The sequence below is a fragment of the Talpa occidentalis genome, unplaced genomic scaffold (assembly GCF_014898055.3).
Source record: "Talpa occidentalis isolate TD23 unplaced genomic scaffold, MPIMG_talOcc4v2.1 talOcc4.14, whole genome shotgun sequence".
Lineage (NCBI taxonomy): Eukaryota > Metazoa > Chordata > Mammalia > Eulipotyphla > Talpidae > Talpa > Talpa occidentalis.
This window is the reverse complement of record NW_023601433.1, coordinates 20,479,697-20,494,191: the sequence shown is the minus strand read 5'-3', so window position 1 is coordinate 20,494,191 and position 14,495 is coordinate 20,479,697.

Genomic DNA, 14,495 nt, shown 5'->3' with positions numbered 1-14,495 from the left:
CCTCTTCCCCTTCTGGGAAGCCCAAAATTCCTCCCAGGGCACGCTTGCACCCTCCTCTCGCACTCACTGACCAGCAGCGGGGCCGTGCGCCCACAGACGCCCTAGACAGAGGGCCAGGATCTCGGTCAGGGGAGGGCACCCCCTGGAAGCCAGGGACAAGCGGCGAACGCGGCCTCTTCCAAAACTGCAGGCACACAGGCCGGCGGGAAAAAAAGCCCAGGCAACCAGCACCAAATCAAAGGAAGAGTCCGCACCTGGCCCAGCAGCGCTGATGAGCCCCAGGCTCCGCCCCTTGCCGGAGCCTGACCCCGCCCACCGACTCTGGCTGCGCACAGTTCACTTCCAAGGTCCGCGGCTAGGGGGGGCTGGTGAGGGGTACGGACCCTCAGCCCCACCGGGCTGTGGCCAACCTGCACAAATGGGGTACAGGATTTTGCTCCCCCATGGGGGAACGGGCCCTCTTCCCCTTCGCGGATGCCCAAACCTTCCTACGGAGCACGCCTGCAACCCTCCTCTTGCATTCACAGCCCCAGAGGCGGGCCGTGCGCCCGCAGATGCCCAGACGGCGGGCCAGAGTCCAGGTCAGGGGAGGGCACCCCCTGGAAGCCAGGACAAGCGGCGACCGCGGCCTCTTCCAAAACGGCAGGCACACAGGCCGGCGCGGAAAAAAAGCCCCGGGCAAGCCAGCACTACTCAAAGAGTCCACACCTGCCCAGCAGCGCCATTGAGCCCCAGGCTCTGCCCCTGGCCGGAGACTGACCCGCCCACCGACTCACTGCGCACAGGTGCACTTTCCTAATCCGCCGCTAGGGGGCGCTGGTGAGGGGGTTCGGGGACCCTCAGCACCCCACCGGGGCTGGGACCACCCATGCACCATGGAGTACGGGATTGTCCTCCCCCATGGCGGAACGGGGCCCTCTTCCCCTTCGCGGAAGACCAAACCTTCTCCCGGGCACGCCTGCACCCTCCTCTTGCACTCACAGCCCCAGAGGTGGGGCCGTGCGCCCGCAGACTCCCTAAAAGTAGGGCCGGGGTTCCGGTCAGGGGAGGGCACCCCCTGGAGCCAGGGACAAGCGGCGACCACGGCCTCTTCCAAAACTGCAGGCACACAGGCCGCTCTGAAAAAGCCCCGGCAAACCAACACCACTCAAAGGGAAAGAGTCCGCACCTGGCCTAGCAGCGCTGATGATCCGCAGGCTCCGCCCTGGCTGGAGCTTGCCCCGCCACCCGACTCTGGCTGCACACGGTGCACTTCCTGGGCCGCCGCTAGGGGCGCAGTTGAGGGGGTTCGGGACCCTCACACCCCACCGGCTGGGGCCACCCCTGCACCCATGGGGGTACGGGATTGTCCTCCCCCAAGGGGAACGGGGCCTTCTTCCCCTTCGTGGAAGCCCAAACCTTCCTCCTGGAGCACGCCCTGCACCGTCCTCTCGCACTCACAGCTCAGCGGCAGGGCCGTGCGCCCTCAGACGCCCTAGACAGAGTCCCGGGTTACCGCTCAGGGAGGGCACCTCCTGGAAGAAGGGACAAGCAGCGACCACGACCTCTTCCTAAACTGCAGGCACACAGGCAGGCGTGGAAAAAAGCCCCGGCAAGCCAGCACCACTCAAAGGGGAAGAGTCCGCACCTGGCCTAGCAGAGCTGAAGAGCACCAGGCTCAGCACCTGGCCGGAGCCTGACTCCCGCACCGACTCTGGCAGGGCACAGATGCACTTCCAAGGGCCTCCGCTAGGGGGCCCTGTGAGGGCTTCGGGGACCCTCAGCCCCACCAGGCTGGGCCAACCCTGCACACATGGTTCGGATTGTCCTCCCCCATGGGGGAATGGGGCCCTCCCCTTTACGGAAGCCCAAACATTCCTCCCGGGGCACGCCTGCAACCTCCTCTCGCACTCACAGCCCCACGGCGGCGGGCGTGCGTCCGCAGACGCCCTAGACGGAGCGGCGGTCCCGGTCAGGGGAGGCACCCCCATGGAAGCAAGGGACACAAGCGGCGACCACGGTCTCTTCCAAAACTGCAGGCACACAGGAAGGCGCGGAAAAAAGCCCCGGCAAGCCAGCACCACTCACAGGGGAAGATTCCGCACATGGCCCAGCAGTGCTGATGAGCCCCATGCTCCGCCCCTGGCCGAGCCTGACCCCGCCCCCACCCAACTCGTCTGCGCACAGGTGCACTTCCTAGGTCTGCCGCTAGGCTGCGTTGGTGAGGGGGTTCGGGGACCCTCAGCACCCACGGGCCTAGCCAACACTGCACACATGGGGATACATTGTTTGTGCTCCCGCATGGGGGAACGCGGGCCCCTCTTCCCTTCGCGGAAGCGCAAAACCTTCCTCCCGGGCACGCCTGCACTCTCTCGCACTCACAGCTCCAGGGCGGGCCGGGAGCCCGCAGACGCCCTAGAGGGAGGGCCGGGATCCCGTAAGGGGAGGGCACCCCTGGAAGCCAGGGACAAGCGGCGACCACGGCCTCTCCCAAAACAGCAGGCACACATGCCGGCTAGGAAAAAGCCACGGACAAGCCAGCACCACCCAAAGGGGAAGAGTCCGCACCTGGCCCAGCAGCGTTGATGATCCCCAGGCTCCGCCCCTGCCGGAGCCTGACCCCCCACCTGACTCTGGCTGCACACAGGTGCACTTACAAGGCCGCCGCTAGGCGGCGCTGGTGAGGGGATTCGTGGACCCTCAGACCCCACCAGGCTGGGCCACCACTGCACCCATGGGGGTACGGGATTGTCCTACCCCATGGGGAAACGGTCCCTCTTCTCCTTCGTGGAAGCCCAAATTTTCCTCCCGGGGCATTGCCTGCACCCTCCTCTCGCACTCACACCTCAGCGGCGGGGCTGTGCGCCCGCAGACGCCCTAAACGGAGGACGGGGTCCCGCTCAGGGGAGACCACCCCCTGGAAGCCAGGACTAGCGACGACCGCGCCCTCTTCCAAAACTGCAGGCACACAGGCCGGCGCGGATAAAAGCCCCGGCAAGCCAGCACCACTCAAAGGGTAATAGTCCGCACCTGCCCCAGCAGCGCTGATGAGCCCAGGCTCCCCCCTGGTCGGAGCCTGACCCCGCCCACCCGACTCTGGCTGCACACAGGTGCACTTCCAAGGGCCGCTGATAGGGGCGCTGGTGATGGGTTTCGGGACCCTCAGCTCCCACCGGGCTGGGGCCAACCCTGCACCCATGGGGGTATGGGATTGTCCTCCCCCATGTGGGAACTGGGCCCTCTTCCCCTCTGGAAGCCCAAAACCCATCCTCCCGCGGCACACCTGCACCCTCCTCTCGCACTCACATCCCTAGCGGAGAGGCCGTGCGCCCGCAGACGCCCGACACGGAGGGCCGGGTCCCCGTCACGGGAGGGCACCCCCTGCAAGGCAGGAGAACCGGCGACCGCGGCCTCTTACAAAACTGCAGGCACACAGGCCGGCGTGGAATAAAGCCCAGGGCAAGTCAGCACCACTCAAGGGGAGGAGTCCGTACCTGGCCCAGCAGCGCTTGATGAGTCCCAGGCTCCGCCCTGCCGGAGCCGACCCCGCCCGCCGACTCTGGCTGTGCACAAGTGCACTTCCAGGGCTGAGCTAAGAGGCGCTGGTGAGGGGCTCGGGGACCCTCAGCCCCCACCAGGCTGGGGCCACCCCTGCACCTATGGGGGTACGGGATTGTCCTCCCCCATGGGGGAACGGGGCCCCCTTCCCCTTCGCAGAAGCCCAAACCTTCCTCCCTAGGCACGCCTGCACCCTCATCTCGCACTCACAGCCCCAGCGGCGGGGCCTTGCGCCTGCAAACGCCCTAGACAGTGGGCCGGGGTCCCGGTCAGGGAAGGGCACCCCCTGGAAGTCAGGGACAAGCGGCGAACGCGGCCTCTTCCAAAACTGCAGGCACACAGGCCGGCGCAGAAAAAAGCCCCGAGTTAGCCAGCACCACTTAAAGGGGAAGAGACCTCACCTGGCCCACCATCGCTGATGAGCCCCAGGCCCCCCTGGCCGGAGACTAACCCCGCCCACCCGACTCTTGCTGCGCACAGGTGTACTACCTAGGGCCGCCGCTAGGGGGCGCTGGTGAGGGTGTTCGGGGACCCTAAGCCCCCACTGGGCTGGGGCCACAAATGCAACCATGGGGGTACGGGATTATCCTCCCCCATGGGGGAACGGGGACCTCTTCCCCTTCGAGGAAGCCCAAACCTTCCTCCCGGGGCACGCCTGCACCCTCCTCTCGCCCTCACAGCCCCAGCGGTGGGCCGTGCGCCCGCAGACGCCCTACACGGAAGGCCGGGGTCCCGGTCACGTGAGGGCACCACCTGGAAGCCAGGGAGAAGCAGCGACTGCGGCCTCTTCCAAAACTGCAGGCACACAGTCCGGCGCAGAAAAAAGCCCCGGGCACGCCAGTACCACTCAAAGGGGAAGAATCCGCACCTGGCCCAGCAGCGCTGATGAGCCCCCGAATCCGCCCCTGGCCGCAGCCTAACACCGACACCAGACTATGGCTGGGCACAGGAGCACTTTCTAGGGTCTCAGCTAGGGGGCGCTGGTGAGGGTGTTCGGGGACCCTCAGCCCCCACCGTTCTGGGGCCACCCCTGCACCCACTGGGGTACGGGATTGTCCTCCCCCATGGGGGAACTGGGCACTCTTCCCCGTCGCGTAAGCCCAAACCTTCCTCCCAGGCACGCCTGCACACTCACTCGCACTCAGAGCCCCAGCGGCGGGGCCGTGCGCCCGTAGACGCCCTAGACGGCGGCCCGGGTCCCGGTCAGGGGAGGGCACCCCCTGGAAGCCAGGGAAAAGCGGCGACCGCAGCCTCTTCCATAACTGCATGCCTACAGGCCGGCGCGGAAAAAAGCCCCGGGCAAGCCAGCCCCACTCAAAGGGGAAGAGTCCGCACCTGGCCCAGCAGCGCTGATGAGCCCTAGGCTCTGCCCCTGCCCGGAGCCTGACACCGCCCACCCGACTCTGGCTACGCACAGGTTCAATTCCTAGGGCCGCCGCTAGGGGGCGCTGGTGAGCGGGTTCAGGTAACCTCAGCGCCCACCGGCTGGGGCCACCCATTCACCCCATGGGGAACGGGACTGTCCTCCCCCATGGGGGAAAGGGGCCCTCAATCCCTTTGCGGAAGCCCAAACCTTCCTCCCGGGGCACGCCTGCACACTCCTCTGGCACTCACAGCCCCAGTGGCGGGGCCGTGCGACCGCAGACCCCTAGACGGAGGGCCGGGGTCTCGGTCAGGGGAAGGCACCCCCTGAAAGCCAGGGACAATGGCGACCGCGGCCTCATCCAAAACTGCAGGCACACAGGCCGGCGCAGGAAAAAGCCCCGGACAAGCCAGCACCACTCAAAGTGGAAGAGTCCGCAACTTGCCCAGCAGTGCTGATGAGCCCCAGGCACCGCCCCTGGCCGGAGCCTGACCCCGACCTCCCGAATCTGGCTGCGCACAAGTGCACTTCCTAGGGCCGCCGCTAAGGGGCGCTGGTGAGGGGGTTCGGGACCCTCAGCCCCCAGCGGACTGGGGCCACCCCTGCACCCAAGGGGGTATGGGATTGTCATCCCCCATGGGGGAACGGGCCCTCTTCCCCTTCGCAGAAGCCCAAACCTTCCTCCCGGGGCACGTCTGCAACCTCACTCGCACTCAGAGCCCCAGAGGCGGGGCCGTGCGCCCGCAGACGCCCTAGTCGGAGGCCCGGTGTCCCGGTCAGGGGAGGGCACCCCCTGGAAGCAGGGACAAGCGGCGACCGCGGCCTCTTCCAAAACTGCAGGCACAGAGGCCGGCGCGGAAAAAAGCCCCTGGCAAGCCAGCACCACTCAAAGGGGAAGTGTCCGCACCTGGCCCAGCAGCGCTGATGAGCCCCAGGCTCCGCTCCTGGCCGGAGCCTCACCCCGCCTTCCGCGGACCATCCAGCGGCAGCGGGATATTGAGACAATCTCAGGGTTTGAGCGAGAATGAGAAAGGGTGGTCGAAGGAATTAGGCCGAGGGACAAGAATGACACACAGACACACTCAAGGGAGAGTGAAAATCTGAGTGCAATTTATGAGGATCAACCATCTCTTTTTTATACATTTTCACAGTGATTACTTCATTATGTTTTTCACATATGTGGTTAATCATTTATCAGATTGTTCATAAATGCAGTAAAACATGAACAACATAACATCTTGTTTATTATTACCAAGAAATCAGCAACAAATCAAGAACATTTCATATATTACCCCCTCAGTGGAGGTCTGTTCTAGGTCTTGCGATTCACTGTTATGATATATATACCTATCATAATCTTACTTTTATAGCTCCCATTTCTACTTATTATTCCTATAATTCTACTTGGTTACAAGTTACTGAAAACAATAGAACCAGATTCCTTGGCCATGATTGCATTCCTTTAATGTGAAACTGCTGCCTAGTAATGATTAACAACATGACTTGGTTGTGCCTCAACATCTTCCAGTCCTGTTTTCCTAGTTATTTTCCATAAGTGAAAGGTGGGAATCATTAAAATCCCCTTGGGGACTGCGTCTGTCTTAGGTTGTCAGAAACTCCTTTCTGATCTTACCCGTCATTGACTGTCCAGTCCAGCACACAGGGGAAGAGGGACTTATGTACCACACAGCACAGCCACTCTATTTTAATGAGAAATTGTGGCAATAGTCACATTGCTCTCAGGAGCTGCCACAGTTCCCCCTTTTTTTAAATTGAAGCTGCATAAAATGCATATCTCGACGAAGTGTCTTCACATTTCTGCTAAGTAATTTCAAAAACACAGGAACCATAAGGCAACAAACCAAGACTATTAACATAATTATTCCAAATGAAATTAAAAAGTGTAACCAATTAGAGGGAGCCAAGGAACGTAGAGAGTCAGAAAATGTCGATGCGAAATCAGACAAAGCTGGTTCAGACAGATGAGCCTGGCTCATTGCAGAAATTTCTGCTTGAAGTGAAGACAAATCATGACTAGTGTCACTTTCACACCAAATACCTAGTAAATGATAATTAACAAAAGCCCAATCAAAAGATGAATTATACGGTTTGGGCGTGACACAGATAAATTTAAACTGTGCATGACAACGAGTGGAGAGAAGTCTCTTAATTTGCTGAACTTCTTCTCCCAAAGCCAGTACTGTTTCCTCCAAGGAATTAAGTTGCTGTTCCATTTTTTTATCAATGGAATGTTGCAAGGCAAGTGCTAAAGTTACATTTTGTGTGAGGTCATTAACAAAATGTGCTGTATGAGTTTCCTGTACCAGGGCAACAGATGAGGCTGCAAGTGAAGTAACAATTGCTATCAAAGCAGCAATTCCCAGGAACAGAGAAACAGAGGTCATTGTCATGCCAGATGCCCAATAGGTGATGTTTAGTAAGATTCCAATGTAGAGAGGAATTATAACGCAAAGGTGTAACACAAATGAAATGAAAATGAACGTGGCAGAGAGTGGATAATTGCTGCTTAAGCAGCTGAACTTCATCTCCAATGGCAATAACAATTTCTTCCAGGGCATTTATCTTTCTTTCTAACTTGTAGTCAATGTCCCGCTGCACAGAGAGTGCCATGGTCACATTTTTGGTAAGGTCATTTACAAAAGAAGCTGTCTTAGCTTCCTGAATTAAAGCAACAGAGGAAGTAGCTAAGGAGGTAACCAGGGAAATTAGAGCAGCAATTCCTAGAATAAGGGTGGCAATAAAACATTTAGGACAAAGAAGGGCATGTACTTCATCTAAAATTTGCATGGCAGTATTATCATACCAAGGCATATCATGTAAATCAAACAGGTAACATAACATAGGGGGGCTTTTAAGTAAGACCACCACAGGATATACACGAGCAAGAGAGGGGGTAATACAATTAGTAACAACACAGCCAGAACAATGTACAGAGTAAGAAGTCCCACGCAATTGAATGTGTGTAGCTGAGGCATTTCCCAGAAGTAGAGCGAAGGAATATTCAACGCAGGGATGCACTGGGATCTTAGCGGTGTCCTGTCCAGGTTGTTTGAAGTGTACATCATCAAAGGCAGCGAAAAGACGAAAGAGTTCAGGCTGAAAATAAGTCTTATTGTGATGATTAAAAGCATACATGGGTGGCACCCATCCAACAGAAAACTTTCTATAGGGAAGGGTTGGAACAGCAAATGAAAAATCATATACAGTAAACTGAGACATAAGAGGGGATATAGGCATTGCTTGAGAAAAACCACAGTGCAGCCAAACTTGGTAGGAAATAAGGGAATCCCAGAATTGGTCAACATCCCGGTATTTTTGAACACAGTTGGGAAAAGGGGGAGTAAAAGGCGGTGAGGAGAAGGTGCGGATTCCATTGTCCGCCGTTAATTGGTCCAAGGCCATGAACGTTAAATCCCAGATGACACGGTCTTTGTTGTTTGTTCGATGGCTTTTAGGGGGAGTGCGAGGTGGTGCATCAGTGAGCATGAAAACATAATGTAGCATCATACAACCAGGAAGGGATAGAGAGTTAGCATAGACACAAAGTGGAGGGCCATCAGATAGGCCCTCATAATCAATAGGGGAAGAAACCATGTGTTCAGAGTGAAAATCAGCCAAGCCACCAAGAAGGTTGGTGTCATTAACATATACCTTTATGACAGAGTTTTCTGTCCAGGGAACCGGGTGCAGAAAAGGTGGTTCGGGAACGTAAGCCCAAAAGGGCCGATTGTACAGGTGCGGACTGAGTTGTCAAAACGGCAAAATGATGATAAGGCAGTGCGTGGAACATTATTTTGTTGCACCAGGTGTTCAGCCATCATCGCGAGGGCCTTTATATGACCCCAGGTTGGAAGGCGGTTGGGATGCTCCCGCAGGAGTTGAAGGCGACGCATCCTCCTCGTCAAACGCGCCATCTGCCGTAGGTGGCGGAGAGCCTGAGCTCGCGCTCGGGACCGGGACCGACGGACAGTGGCGGATGAGGCAGTCTGGAATCCAGACAGGGGAGTCGGCATCCTGAGGAAAATATAAGCATAACCTCGCCCTGAGGCAAGCAGTAAATCTGGGCCTTTCCAGGCTCCAGTGAGGAGGTCTTTCCATTTGACCTGAGGCAGATGGGAAACGTCAGTGTATCCCCAATGCCGCACCATAGGGGTGACACCTTTGTCATCCGAATTAAGATGATTAATTACAAACAGAGCATGTTGCAAAAGATGTTGAGGGGAATAAACGAGCTACATTTTGTAGACGGTGAAGTTGAGTTTTTAATATTTGGTGAGTTCTTTCTATAATACCTTGACTTGTGGATTGTAAGGGATGCCAGTAACATGAGCAATATGCCATTGGGCACAAAATGACTTAAATGAGTTGGAAGTATATGCAGGAGCATTGTCAGTTTTTAATTTTAACGGCTTACCCAACACCGCAAAACATGCAGTAAGGTGTTGAATAACATCCTTCACTGCCTCACCAGTACGGGCAGTGGCATGAACATGAACAGCATGTGAGAAAGTATCAACAGTTACATGAACAAAACAAATTCTCCCAAAAGAGGGACATGAGTTACATCCATTTGCCAGAGAACTTGAGGCTTTAAGCCTCGAGGATTAACTCCTAGTTTGGGAGGATGATGAACATCCGGACAAGAAGGACATTCACGAACAATTTGTCTGGCTTGTTCTCTAGTAATTTGAAAACGGTGACGTAGAGCATTAGCATTTTGGTGATGAAGAGCATGGCTCTCTTGAGCCTGAGCCACCGTCATGACAGCTGGAGATTTGTAAGTAAATCAGCCATCTGATTACCTAAGGACAGGGGTCCAGGCAGATTAGAATGACTTCTAATGTGGACAATAAATAATTTTTGTGTTCTGGCTCATAGCAGTGTTTGTAAGTAAGCCAGTAAGAAGAAGAAATGGGATGACCCAGATATCAAGGCAGTTTCAATTGCCGAAACAAAGAGACCACATATTTAGAATCAGAATATAAATTCAAAGGACATGTGTAATGCTCTAAAGCAAGTGTTACAGCAATGATTTCAGCCTGCTGAGCAGAAATTCCTTTAGAGAAACGCTGTATAGGAGGCTGATCAGGATGATATACTGCCGAAATTCCAGAGGAGAACCGTCAGTAAAAACAACGGCAGCTCCATGCAGAGGCTGTGAGGAAATAATTCTTGGAAAAGTAAAAGCAGTTTCCGTTGCAAATTTTAAATAGGGTGCTGTGGCAGGTGGAATTTGACCTGACCAGGAAAACTGAGTAAGGCTATGTCCCAGTCATCGTCATTCTGAAGCAGAAATTCAAACTGTGTTCTAGTATATGGAACAACAATAACGGAGGGAAGTTTGGCAAACAGTTCTTTAGAACGTGTTAACCTTTCATTATCAGAAATGCACACATAGAGGCGTAAGATGTGACCCTTTTTTTGTATTGTGTGCCAAATAAAGCCATTCAAGAATACCAGATTGCCACAGGCAGGCAGTAGGGTAAAATTCAGTTTTAAGAACAAGTAATTCCCATGGTGATGAATAATCAATTTGAGAAACTCTAGCTTCAGAAAGTTTTTGTTCAACCAGATGCAGTTTTGATAGAGCCTCGGGTGTCAAGGACCGAGGTGATTTAGGGTTAGGATTTCCCTGTAATATCTGGAAAAGAGGGTGTAAATCACCTGTAGTAATTTTAAGATAAGGACAAATCCAATTAATGTTTCCAAGTAACTTTTGAAAATCATTTAATGTGGAAAGTTTATCAAGGCGGATTTGAAGATTTTGAGTCATGATGAAATCATCATGAATGTTTTTTCCCAGAGAGTTAAGTGGTCGATCATGCTGAATTTTGTCAGGAGCAATGACAAGACCAAAGGAGGTCAGGTCAGTAATTACACATTGTAAAAGCGTTTCCACACCTTCCTTAGAGGAGTGGCTCAGGAGAATGTCATCCATGTAATGAATGATATATGCATCAGGAAATTTATGTCTGGTAGCTTGTAAAGCCTGATCAACAAATTTTTGACATAAGGTAGGAGAATTTTTCATGTCTTGAGGCAGGACTTCCATTGAAAGCGTTGCCAGGGTTGGCTAAAATTAGCGGATGGAACACTAAAGGCAAACCGAGGAGAATCATCAGGGTGTAGTTTAATAGTGAAAAAGCAGTCTTGCAAATCAATAATTATGATATGATTTGTTTTGGAACAGCTACAGGGGAGGGGAGGCCTGGTTGAAGGGCTCCCATGTCATGCATAGTGTCATTAATTGAGCAGAGGTCCTGAAGAAGCCTCCATTTTCCTGACTTCTTTTTAATTACAAAGACAGGAGTATTCCACGGACTGTTAGAGGGCTCTAAATGCCCTTTTTGTAATTGGTCAGAGACAATGTCATGTATAGCCTGGGTTTTGTCAGATGTAAGGGGCCATTGAGGTATCCAGACAGGATCATTGTTTTTCCTAGCAATTTTATCAGCAAATAAATTTTCCACAATGGCCCCTAAGTAAAAGCCTGTTCATCAATAAATCAGAGCAGTGAGAGTTAACCCCATAGATTCCATCACATCACGGCCCCATAACGAAAAGGGCAAGGAAGGAATCACATATGGCTGAAAGAAACCAGAATGCTCATTCATTTGCCAATGTAAAAGCTGAGAGCTTTGAGCTACATTGTCTGCCATGCCTAAACCAATTAAAGTAGATGAGGAATTAGTAATGGGCCATGATGAGGGCCAGTCTTTGCCAGCTATGCATGACCTGTCATATATTGTCTGTAAAGGTCTCTGTTTTGTAATGGGCTGTGTCCAAGCCACGACCTCGGTGGAGCCGAAACCACCGTCTCCCCGTTTGTCTTTTAAAACTGGGTTTGGAAGTTTGACATAACTTAAAAATAGAATTTGAGCTATTCTTTGATCTTTGTGAATTTGAATAGTTTCCTTTAACGGACGGATCATAACTTTGACTCGGCCTGTAAAATCCGCATCCACAATACCTGGCAACACCTCAAAATTCTTTTTGTAATTTGAACTCCAACCAATTATTAGTCCCACCGAGCCAGCCAGCAGCGGTCCCTTTAAATAAGTTTCAACTAATTTCACATCTTCTGTGGAAGACAATAAAACATCCTTGAAGGCAGCTAGATCCAAACCAGCACTTCCCAGGGTGCCCCGGGGGAGGTCATGAACTGACACTTGGGGAGGGGAATCGGGCTTAGGGGGTTGTTGATGAGACCCTCTTTCTTTTACAGGGCTGAGGGCTTGCCCCTCTGGAAGTTTTTTGAGTCAATTGACTGTTTAGAATTAGGGGTTAATTTATGGCCATCCTTATGCCATTTAGAACGACATTCGTTGGCCCAATGATTACCTTTTTGCAACGAGGGCATGGGCCTGGTGGGATAGGGCGTTTAAGTTCAGCCATTACTTGGGCTTTGTTTGGGCAATTTTTGGAGGTGTGGTTTGGCTGGCCACAGCTAAAGCATGAAACCTGATTGTTACGCCGCCATGAGGCATTGACTGAATAAAAGTGGCAAAAGGTTGTCCTTTCATTGCTGCAGCATATGCAAGCCTTGAACAACCGCTGGGGAAGCATCTAAGCAAACTTTAATGTAATCTTGAAGTGTACCAGTTTTTCTTATGGGTCTAATTAATTCTTTACATGGGAATTAGCATTTTCCCATGCAAGTTGTTTAAACAACAAATCCCGTGTTTCAGAGAATTGAAGAACCTTATCCAGAGCAGTTTCTAATCTAGCCACAAAATCCTGGTACATTTCATCCTGGCGTTGGTGTATATATCGGTGAGATTAGTGGGTTTGTGCTCAGGTGAAGGTAAATTTTTCCATGAGGCAACTGCTAGTGTATTAATTTCAACTAGGACATCTTTTGGAAGGGCAGCCTGTCTGCGTACATCAGTATATTTGTCTGTTCCCATGAACATAGAAAGGGAAATTTTTTCAGCCTTGACCATATCATCATGTTCCTTAAGGAAGGCATGTACTTGGTCCTCATATTCCATGCGAAATAATACATACATTCCTGAAGGAAGAACAGCCTTGGCAAGATTAAGCCAATCATAAGGGGTCATCCAAGTGGCCGATAACATGTCAACAATTTGATAAGTATAAGGGGAGTTATGTCCCGTTGTCTGAATAGCTGACTGTAATTCTTTAAGAGTTTTTATAGGAATAGCCTCCCAGGTAGGGCCATCGTCATGGCGAGTCAAGACCAGAGGTCCAGTCACGGGAAAGGCAAATGAAAAATCTCCCGTTTTACTGGCCTCTCTTGCTGATCCCAGAATGCCACCTAGGGGTCCTTGAAGGACACAATCGTGAGGAAGATATTTAAGTAATGCAGTTTTGGGCTAGTAAAGATTGGAAAAAGAGTGGCAACTGGGCGGGAGGGTTGTCATTTTTGAAAGTTAATTTATCTAGCATTTCAGCATATTCATGATCATTAGGCTCATCCTCTGCATGGGAAAGGTATTCTTTAATATAGGAGCAGAGGCTTGAGCGAGTAATGGTGATATTTCTAGGTTTTTGTTGTCTTTAGTATTATCCTGAACCTCTCCCTGTTGACTGTCCCACAATTCTGCCTCGGTGTCATCAATCAACAAATCTCTAATTGTACCCACAAGGACAAAGTCTGTGTGGGGACTTGAGATGGCCCATGAAGGTCAAAAAATTCTTTTACTTCTTTTCCTACCTTTTTCCAAGTTTCCAGTGACAGAGTGCCTTCTTCTGGAATCCACGGGCATACCCACATTATGAATTCATAAAGTTGTAACAAAGCTTTTTTATTTACTTTAATTCGCGTGCTTCAATCATATTTTTCAGTATAGAAAGAAAAAGATCTCTGTTTTTGGTCTGTACTTGACCCATGACCCTGGTGCTTTTGTTCACTCACCCAAGATCTTTATTTCAACTGTGCTGTCCGGCCCGTGTCCCTCGCGGGAACTTGCGGAGGCGTCTTAGCTAAGGTCTGTCCGTATAAACCCCGGACCAGGCTGCTCCAAGAGCAGATGACCGTTACGCCTTATGACGTCCTCCACGGGAACCGCGGGTGCAGCCCACTCAGACTCCATAGCCCTAAGGCTCTGGAGCCGTATTCATACACTCTCACACACACTCAGCACTACGAGAATATTTACACTTAGAAGAACTTCTCACTGTCTCAAACTGATCACCCTTTATCAGCGAGCTCCGGACGCCCCAGTGAGGATTCTATCCCTGAATGTCTAAAAAAGTAGGGTGTTTTAGGAGAAATTCACTCACACACTCACACAAGAAGGAGATAGCTTACCCAATGCAACCTCTTCGTTACTTACCTCTCCTTTTGGTGAAAACAATGAAATGCAAGGTCGGGCCCCACGATGGGCGCCACCTGCCGTGGACCAGCACAGCGATGGACGATGAGGCCGTCTCAGGGTTGAGAGATTGCGCAGGGTGTTCAGGGATTCGATGAATAAATGACACTCAGACACACTTCAAGAGAGTGAAAATCTGAGTGCGCTTTTATTAAGTTACTGGTCAGTATATATATGTTTTTTCTAAAGGCATAGGAACAGTGAACATCAAAGAGATCAGTTTGCTCATAGGCTTA